This window comes from Dermacentor silvarum, chromosome 8, assembly GCF_013339745.2.
Source record: "Dermacentor silvarum isolate Dsil-2018 chromosome 8, BIME_Dsil_1.4, whole genome shotgun sequence".
NCBI lineage: Eukaryota > Metazoa > Arthropoda > Arachnida > Ixodida > Ixodidae > Dermacentor > Dermacentor silvarum.
Window position 1 is genome coordinate 114,439,130 of NC_051161.1, and position 10,368 is coordinate 114,449,497.

Below are 10,368 nucleotides of genomic sequence, written 5' to 3' on the forward strand. Positions count from 1 at the left end.
TGTTCCTGCACATACATACTTTTATTCATTGTAGTAAATACCATGTTAAAAAAGTTGGTGTATAGCCTAGTAATTATGACGCTCGTCGTCAGACCGTGGGTACCCGGGTTCGAATCCCGCCTCGCCAACAAAGTTTATTTTGTTCTATTCATTTCTTCATTTCTCTCGCTCTCTGTCGCTCGAAACTGCGAACACCATCGCTCCGTAGGGATCAAACTCGACCTTAAACAGCTCCTCTGATAAATAAATAAACAAACAAACAAACGATGTAACAATTATGTGAAGTACACTTAATGATGCACCTAAAGCAGATAAAATTTGTGTTGTACACCGCTCTGAAATATACCAATAATTTGTGAGCAAAGCTTTAGCAACACCCTCGTAAATATTGGAATAATTTCAGGTGAACAGTAAATTTATTCAATACAATTGTTTATTTGAGATTTCTTAAGCAATTCAGTTTACAAAACTACGGTATTATTCTAACGCATAGTTACGCGTTTCTAAACTTCGCGCTTGTACTCATTTTTGGTTAAAAATTTTACAATATAACTTACAAACTTTACAAATGAAACTGTAGCGCCAGCCGACGCTGCTATGCGGGGACGCTTAGGTCGGCGTTCTCGGCCGGCGCTTTGGGGCCGGCCGCGGATGGCGATGAGAATAAAGTTGGGCAGCGCGTGCTAGAGGCGCCAGCACGGCACGCGCTAGTCCGTTCTAAAAAGTCTGCTGAGCTGGTCCTCTTGGTCGGGCGCTCCGCGGCGACCCCTCGGTTTCTTACATTGGTGACTTCGGACGTGATCCTCAGAGTATCAACAAGGACCGATTCAGCATCGCCTGCTACCGAGCCCTGCCCGCGGCCATGGACCAGCTGGAAGAAGAGTGGCGCCCACCGACGCTCGACGACCCTTGGCGTTTGCAACTGTGGCCCTACCGTCCGCACAGCCCTATCGTGTGGTTCGCGCAGGTAGACGCACAGCTATACGTAAATGGCGTGTCGTCGCAGCTCTGGCGGTACCTACTCCTCAAGCGAGAAATTCCCACCGACGTCTTCTCTCGTCTTGACCTTCCGTCATCAGACCAGAACATGTACGAGGGCCTCAAGACCGCCTTCTTTCAACACTTTGGCGTGCCAGTTCCCGATCACTTACACAGCACGACACAGTTTCCTTCAACGGCTGACGCTGATGAAGGAATGGCTCAAACTACGTCGTCCTCTTCACCATCGGCGCCGGGTGAACGCTGCGCCACGGCTCGCGAATCTTGCGCCGCAGCTACACCACAGGAGCCACTGTGCGGAGACAACAAGACAACTGCGCCTCCCGCGTCTCGTTCATTCCCCGACGACGAACAACCTCTCCGCCACACTGCCCGCACCATCAACTACACAACTGGTGAGCCCGCTAGCCCTCAGCAACGACCACCTTGCATCCACGCCCGAGCATACTAAAGAGTCGGCATGCACTCCACCCCCACCCGAGTTACATGACGTCCCCAGTCCAAGCCGTGGAGATGACTCAGCAGCGAGCCGTGCCTTGACGGCTGTCGAGACGCATATCAGTCCACCTGTTCCGAGTGAAATCCTGCGGCAACACTGCGGTGAGACTGGTTCGCCAGTTATCACGTGCACTGCACTTCCCAGCTACGCCAGCGTCTTTCCCGTGGAGCCCTTGTCGCCTGCCCCCTCTCGCACCACACGTTCAGTGTCTCGGCTTCAACGCCCGAACGACACTGCTTTGACGTTTGGCCACAAGGATGCCTCCTCGGCTTGCGGTGCTCGGCGTCGGAGAACTCGTGCCCAGCGCGGCCGGCAGCCCCGCTGTTTCGCTGGTTTTCGTCGCTGCGTCCACCCGATTTTACACAGGTGGCAGGCCGGACGCTGCTACCGCGCACTTCGAAAGCGCCCGCCCTCAACACTGAACCTATGTTCACGGGTCCGACTGACATTCACACGTTGGCACCACGCTAACTTCGATAGAGCGAACCGGGTCCCGTCGTCGCGGGCTTGTCACCACGGTCGCAGCATCAGCGGGGGTCGGATTCGATGTTGCTGTCGGCGCCGACGCACCCCACCACCGGCTTCACCACTTGACCAGCCCAAACTTGTACGATGCCATCGTGGCTGCCGTGTTCCCCGCACCGTTTTGCGATCGACCGTCCATGCAGACCGACCAGGCAACATCTGCACCTGCAGCTTAGAGCGCCAATGGCGTCGCCCCTGCGCCCTCCGAGATGCAGGGATCATCGGGGCCACGTTCCTCAAGCTGCCGCCACCAAAACCTCGTCCGCTGCTGCACTCGCAGGCCAGACCACCCCAGTGAATCGCGCACATTTCGCCGTTCCGTCTGGGCGGAGGGCCCTGTAGCGCCAGCCGACGCTGCTATGCGGGGACGCTAAGGTCGGCGTTCTCGGCCGGCGCTTTGGGGCCGGCCGCGGATGGCGATGAGAATTAAGTTGGGCAGCGCGTGCTAGAGGCGCCAGCACGGCACGCGCTAGTCCGTTCTAAAAAGTCTGCTGAGCTGGTCCTCTTGGTCGGGCGCTCCGCGGCGACCCCTCGGTTTCTTACAAAACAAAGCCTTATTCCGATCGCTAGAGTTGTTCTATCATGAAAGCATTTCTGTATTTACGCACATTTGAAAAGTGTAGTCGGAGTTGGCCCCGAGATAAATCTTCCTCTTAAGCATACATCTTGACAGACACAGATGTGTGGGCAGAGGGGTAGGACAATGGTGTCTTAGTAAAAAAAAAAAGCTTCTGAGACCGTAATGCAAAATTATCTGCACCTGTACAGTATACAGCACTCAGACCACCACTCACACGTCCGCAGCACGGGATTTGCACATTCGGGAAGCCCAAACGCAAAACTCTCCAGGGACAGTTTGATCAAATACTCGGTGTATCCTACCAACCCAACCACAGCAGTGGAAAGGCTCTTCCATCTGATGGCGTAGGGTTAGAATCTTCCCGAGCGCAGCTGTCCGGGCGCCTCCGAAAAGGTGCGCACAGACAAAAGGCTAGTTTCGCCTGTAATATGAAGCCGGGACGCCATAGCAGGCGGAATAGTAAATTGCGCCCCAAGCGTTAGACTGATTTGATGCAGTTTTTTTCTTTTTTTTTTTTTGAAGCGAACGTTCGTAGGTGGGAAGGAGCAATCAATCTCCTTTCAAGAAGTTAAATAGCTGCAAGTCGTATTCCTTGCAGTAGCACCTATTGGTGGTGAACTGAAAAGACTCAGACTTTTATTCCTCCTATTACCAATATGGACATAGCCACTCATTGCTACTAAAATAACACTTTCGTGCCATCCAGACAAACAGACAGACAAAGAACTTTATTAAGGTTCTGAGGAGCCAGCCATTGGAACCCCAGAGAGGACCGCTGGCTAGCTGTTGGCTAATCCCATGTTGGAGCCGCGAAGCCATGCCTCTCGGCTATCTCACGGGCCCTCTGGAAAGCGTTGGAGTGGTCTTCCTGTTCAGTGCTCGTGATGGCCTTCTTCCAGCAGCATTAGAACATGCCGGGCGCTCGAAGAAGACCAATGAAGCTGAAGCTGGTACGCTCAGTTATTGTTCTTACATGTACAAGCCAGAAAAATAACATTTAGGACAACCTCCGGAGCTAAGAAGATGACGTACTGGAACAAGAAGAATGGGCGCACACTAGCTATATTTAGTACACATGGTCGGGATTCACTAATCTGCTCTGTTCGTACGCATTATATTAGCGAAAAAGTTCTAACGCTCAGATAAGGGTGCGACAGAAGTGGCAGCGCATTTAACTTACGGTGTCGTATGAAAGCAAGGAGGAATCAAAGCTCGGAATAAAAGACAAGAAATGAAAGAAGTGCGGTGAACTTATAGCGTGATCGCGCATCATGCATATGAAGTCGAGTCTATATTCATAAGGCAAATCAATGCCCACCCCTATTCGACTGCTTCCTTTTTCCGGCGTCTGCCACATTGCCGACAAGCTCAACCGCTCTCACCCGTTCACCGCACCACCGTCAAAAGTGTCACAGTGAAAGTATTACGTATTCTGCTCACATTTCAGTGAGAGACAGGACTGATGGGCTCATAGTAACATATTTGGCACAGAAAGAGACGCTCAGTCGGAGCAATTGCCGGCCAGTTCTGCCAGGCTCACCCCGCCATTATACATCACCACCACCACCACCACCACCCTGTTACAAAGCTACTAAATATATTTATTTCGATACTAATTACGGAAATTGAAAAAAGAACATAATATATAGTTCGTATGCCCTCAAGGCAAGGGGCACTGCACCCGTAAGTTCTTCGGGATGGTATGTGATCGCATGGCACATAGTTGCAGGCGTGGTTCTAATCCCGCGCATAGACTTATTATCAGCTGCCTCGACAGCCCGTAACGTCTAAGGAGCTGGTCGACGACGTCCTCAAGCGCCAACCGACGACGAAATGCGCGCTCCCTTCGCACAGGATCACTGTTGAGGACATGGAGAGCTATGAGAGTAGCCCTAAAAAATGAAATGCAGAAAGAAGACGTGGCTATCGACACTGAAATTACGACAGAAAACTTCACTACGTAACATCCACACCTGCAAGCTTCCTTGCCTATAACATTTGACATCGTATCAGGGTTCATCGCTTCTTCTTAACTTCTCCTCAGCTGATAAAACACAATGAGGCCTCGCTCCAGGTCAAGTTTGTTCTTGCCGGTTCAGGCTACCGCATTTCGACAGAGGCGAAATGCACAATGGGGCGTACAAATCAACTTTGGAGACCAGTAATAAATCATAGGTTTGCGATGTGAGGGCCTGGAGCGTTTAACTACACTGTCTCTCGTAGCCCAAGTGGCCCCTCATAAAAGTAAAGGCTAATCAGTCAACATCACCACGATGCTCAGCGCCAACATTGCCATAAATGTAACGGCCTCATAAGAACACACGCTGATATGCGCGTCACAATACTGCACAGCACCGAACTCGAAAAACATAGCGGTTCAACATTCTCGCTGGTTTCGCATCAAGTCGCCTCAACTCGTCGATCTTGCGACACTGACGCACTTTGTTCAGACCAGTCACTGCACATGTACTACGATGCCAAGTTGGTATGGTATGTGCCACTTGGGTGGTATGCAAGCGGCGCCCGACTCCCTTCTGTAAACATGCGAACGCGGCCTCGCAGTACGAAGCGAAATGCGGCTCAAGAGCAACAGTCCCTTAAATTTCTGCACGAATTGTATATGTTCTAAAACGTCATCAGCGTACTTTTATGTTCACTGCAGGGCGAATGCCTCTCCCAGCGATCTCTAATTAACCTGGCTTGCGCTAGCTTACTTCAAGTTATGCCTGCAAATTTTATTATTTTATTACCCCACATAATTTTCCGTCGTCCCCTACTGCGCTTCCTTTCCATTAGCACCCACTCTACTTCTAATGGACCACCGATTATCTGCCCTATAAATTAGGCGGGCTGCCCAGCCCCTATTTCTCTTCTTAATTTCAACTAACAATACCCCCGTTTGCTCACTGATCCACAGTGCCCTCTTCGTCTCTCTTAGAGAGGAATATAGGCATAACGTTTTTCGTCTTCATCGCTTGTTTTAGCGGTCTTTAACTTATTCTCTCACTTCATTCTTAACCTCGAAGCTTTGGGGCCAATTTGCTAGTACTGTAAAAATGGAATTATTCTACACTTTTCTTTTCAACGACAGCGGCGAGCTCCCGGTCACGATTTCGTAATGGCGGCCGTATGGACTTCGATCCATTTCCATTTCTCTGTAAATTTTCGGTTATTGATCAGGGTTCCCTATGAGTAATTGACTAACATATTCTTACTTCTTTACGTGCTCTAGAGCCTGACGGCCGATCATGGATTCTTGTCTACTTGGCAGGTTATTCAACATTACCCTTATTAACCTACTCTCACACTTTCTCGGTTAAGGTCCTCAATCAACTGCTGAAATGTGTCCCCAGCGTTGCTGAACAGGACAATGTCATCGGCAAGCTAAAGGTTGTTCACATATTCGCCGTTGATCATCGCCCTCGATCGTCCCCAGTCTACTAGCTTGAATACATCTTCTAAGCATTCAATTAATATAACTGGAGAGGTTGTCTCTTATTGCCTGGACCATTTTGTCGATGAGCATTTTAGGGGCGAGGCTCCTTATAGCGGGACCCGTTCGTCCCCGTCGTAGTAGGTAGCCACGTCTAGTTTTATGAATTGCTCAATAGATGGCGTTGTGTGTCCGTATATGTATGTATACCCATATATACATATATATGTATACGTATAGTATAACCGGAAGCCGACTTCCGCTTCCGGTTCCACTTCCGGTTCCGCTTCCGTTTCCACTTCCGGTTCCGCTTCCGGTTCCGGAAGCCAGCTTCCGGCTTCCGGAGAACGCTTCCGGCGTTTTATGAAACAAAAAATTCCGAAAGTTGTGTCCGTAGTGCGGAATCGAACCAGGGACCCATCGCTTCCGAACGCGCGGCGCTAACCACTACGCCACGAAGCGCACATAGACACACGCACCACGATGGCAATAAATACCCAACATTAACGAAAGGCCGCGTTTCTAGCGCGTTTCTAACGCGTTTGTGCTAGCGCGTTACGGCCCGTGTAAGACGCTGGTGTAAGACGCTGTGGCCTCTACGCCTTGCCTTCAACGCGTTTCGAACGCGCTGCCCAAGGCGGTGGCAAGTCAAGTTCAAGTGATGATGATGATAAGTGGTTCTTGAGGGAAAGGGAAAGGTTGGCGCTATCTTCTGCAGCCCTTGAGGGAGCACGGCTCAGTGCCAACGGGGAGGGGTAAGTGGGAGCGAAAGAAGGGATAGAGTGGAGTCGCCATGGCTGGGCGAAGCAAAACCGGCAGGCATAGGCGGCACGTATCAGGCCGAGATGGAAGGCCTTGGTGTGCTGCAGAGTCTGCAGGGGTGTTGTGCCAGGCCGGTCAGGCCCGGGGTGGGGTGGGACGCCGTGAGGCCTTCCCGCTTGTAGAAATGTCCTTAGAGGCGTGCGGAGAGCCCTGACGAGTCAAGGAACTCCACGACGCCTCGAAGTGCAGAAAGGTGGTGTCGGCCGGGGAAGAGGAGATCTTCCTCCTTGCCAGAGGGGAGGCCCAGGCGGCGGAACTCCTGCAGGAGTGGGCCCCGCTGCTGGAGGTACGCCGGGCAGGCCAGCAGGAGATGTTCGATCGTCTCCGGCTCCCCGCAGGAGCTGCAGGCCGGGGACGTCGCTCGTCCCAGTCGGTAGCTGCGTGCTGCCATCCAGCTGCAGCCGATGCGGAGCCGGAGAAGAAGCGAGGTCTCCCTGCGAGCCAGGCCTCGCTGGGGGAGTGGTCGTGGGGGGCATCCCAGTGCCACCCGTTTGTCTGGGTGGTGGGTCGCCAGGTGTCGCCGCAGCCTCAGTCCTGTGAAGTCGCCCTCCGTCACGGCCCGACTGAGGGGCACAGTGATGTGGTGGGCGTCCTTCGCCAGGGTGTCGGCTGCCTCGTTGCCCGGGATCCCTACGTGGGCGGGGATCCAGTGCAGGGACACCGGGTGGCCAGTTCAAGTCGAGGAGCGTTTATGAATACGGGGGGTATACTCTCTCAGCAGTCATGTGATGGCGTCGGCAAACGCGGTGCACGTTCCGGCATGTGTAAATGGCTGCGTAAGACGCTGTGGACGCTCCCCCTTACTAGAGAGTACTGCACGTTTCTAATGCGTTTGTGCTAGCGTCCCCTTAAGCGGGAGATCCGATGATTCCCTCCGGAGCTTCGCCCACTCATCATCATTCACCCCGTGGATATGCTGTGATTTTTTTCCACTTTTCTTGCAGATAATTAAAACACGTGAAGCCACAACTATCACTGAGGCAGAGTCGAAGCCTGAGAAGTTGCGGATACGTGTGCTGTGTGAAGGCAAATACGGAAGTTACACATGAATGAAATAATTATTGAGCTGTCAGCCGCATGCCGCAAGCACCCCGGACATTATGTGAAGCTCGTTCAGTCCTTCAGTACGATCCCTACGATATGCATTTACACCTATAATTGTCGTAGCTTTGTCCAAACGCACTGAATTCGAACTGTGCTCCGCCGGGAGAGCGCACAAAGCAGCATAATTCGAGCGACGCCAATGCTGATCTCGCTGATACGAGGCGTTTTAGTGACCGTGCTTAGCGTCCGGCCAACACCACCTAAAAGACTGAAGGCCCCCACACGGCGGCGTCACGTCACGCAGGTCAGATCGTACAGGAAGTTGACTTCACCTCGCCCGTTCACTCCATATAAGTGGCGCGTTTTCGTGAAATAAAATGAAATTCGCCCACTCGTGTTACACGTATAAACTAACTAAAAGGTCGCGTCTACAGTTATTGTAGGCAGTTCGGACAGGAAAAATTGTCACAGTGTGTAGCCTCGCACCTTAAGAAGGCGCTTTGCGTATAAATGCAAGAAACCGTTTTCTAAATGATTGGAAGGAATCGATCTAAACTTTTATAATCAGTGTTGGGTATCCCCTCCATATTACGAGGGTATGAGGTAATAACTTTTCAACCCTGCCGTGATTCCTATATATTTAATACTTCCAGATTTTCTTTTCTAAAGCTTCAAAAGCTCTAACGGGCTTGTTGGAAAATGGCAACGTTTAACAATACATGAAATTAAATGTCAGCAGTTGAAAGTGGAAAAAGCACGAATAGTCATAAAATGACACTCATTTCTGCCCAGCAGCAGTATAAGATTGTTTATTATATACAGCTTGACAGTATGTTCTGTGTAGAGCAACCCATTATTACTAAAAGTGCCCATGCAAGTCAGTGTCGGGGGAAAATTGGTACAATTACATTTCTATGAATGCATTTACTGCTTTGGCACAGAATATTGCTTCAAGCATGCAGGACACAGACGTGGACGATTTTCGTGAAGCAGACCAGAAAGATAGAGATTAGAAGCCTTCTGGAGAATGGTAGGATGCTGGGTATTTTATTTGACATGGATGAGAGAAAAAAGCATTTTATTTACAAACTATACTGTGGGAACAAAACTGCACAAAAGACACCTGAACTGTTAACAGTTTCAAGATTTCGCTTTGCATTATGGCAGACAACTTGTCGTTTGCTGTTTTGCAGAAGTTGTTTAGAAGGGTGTTTGCTGCTGCACTCAAAATGCAATGCATGATTGTTGAGGCGAATGCCCATTAACACAAACATTCAGGTCATCAGTATCATTGAGGACACCATGAACGCAGATAGAACCCAAATAGAAGACTTGATCATGACCGCCCACGCTGAGGCCGCGCGGAACAGAGTGAACCTACGTCGGGGTCTCCTACGTGGAATTCAAGAGGTTACGCGCAGTCCTGTGGCACGCTGAAAGGAAATACAGAAGGACGAAATCCACGTACAATGTCGCTCTTCGTCGCCGAGCTCAACGACAAATTACGCGCCATATTCAGAGATTACTATGGAAGTGCTGGAGAACGTTCGGTTCATCACTGGATTCTCGCAAGCCGCTGTCACGTATTTGGCATGTAGCCAGGAGCCTGTGTTCTCCCGCAAAAGAAAGGCGCCCTTTCAGTGATCTGGCCCTTTACCAACGCTGCACTCATGTAGAGGTAGCGGACGACTTCTGCAAAATAATTGTGGGCACAACTCGGCCAGCCTCAAATCAAGTCGAGGTTTTTGCGCCACCTTCCCCAAGTGACTACGACTTGCTCTTTACGATGCCTGAATCAGACGCTTCTCATGCGTCGTGTGGTCATTCATCTGCCCTGGCCCTGACGGGATTTCTTACTCGTCTCTCTCACCTTGGCAGGGCTCCTCGCACTGCACTGCTCAATTATTACAATGACACATGGATTTCTGGAATTGTTCCGGATCAGTGGAAGATCAGCCACCTGGTTGCTCTCTTGAAGCCTGGAAAGACTCATTATGTGCTAAACTCCTACCAGCCAGTTGCATTAGCCAGTGAGAAATAATGAGAATGCGCATTTGCCTGCGCACGTCCGGCATTGCATGTGTGTACCAAATTTCCGAGGCATCAAAATTTTGGGCAAAAGCCGTAATACTACTGCCCGTGAACTGTTGGAAGCCTTTCATATTTCGTCAAAAGGAGATGGCTGTATAAGTGATACATCAATTTCTTTAAAAGAAACTGAGATGATGTTCTTGTGCGGCACGTTGTAATCTTTGAAGTGTGTCATATGATCACCGCTGTTGTACCTACGTCATTCAGAGTATATATTGACAACGCAGGAAAAAATAAAGTCATTTGAAAGTTTGCGCTTGTCTCCGTCTATTTCGGTGTCCGTGCTTATTGTTTTGCGCATAACCATTTCCTTTGCAAGTATGAACCAACTGGCCCAGCACAAAGTTTTACTGAGCCAGTTGTGTTGGAATAGTT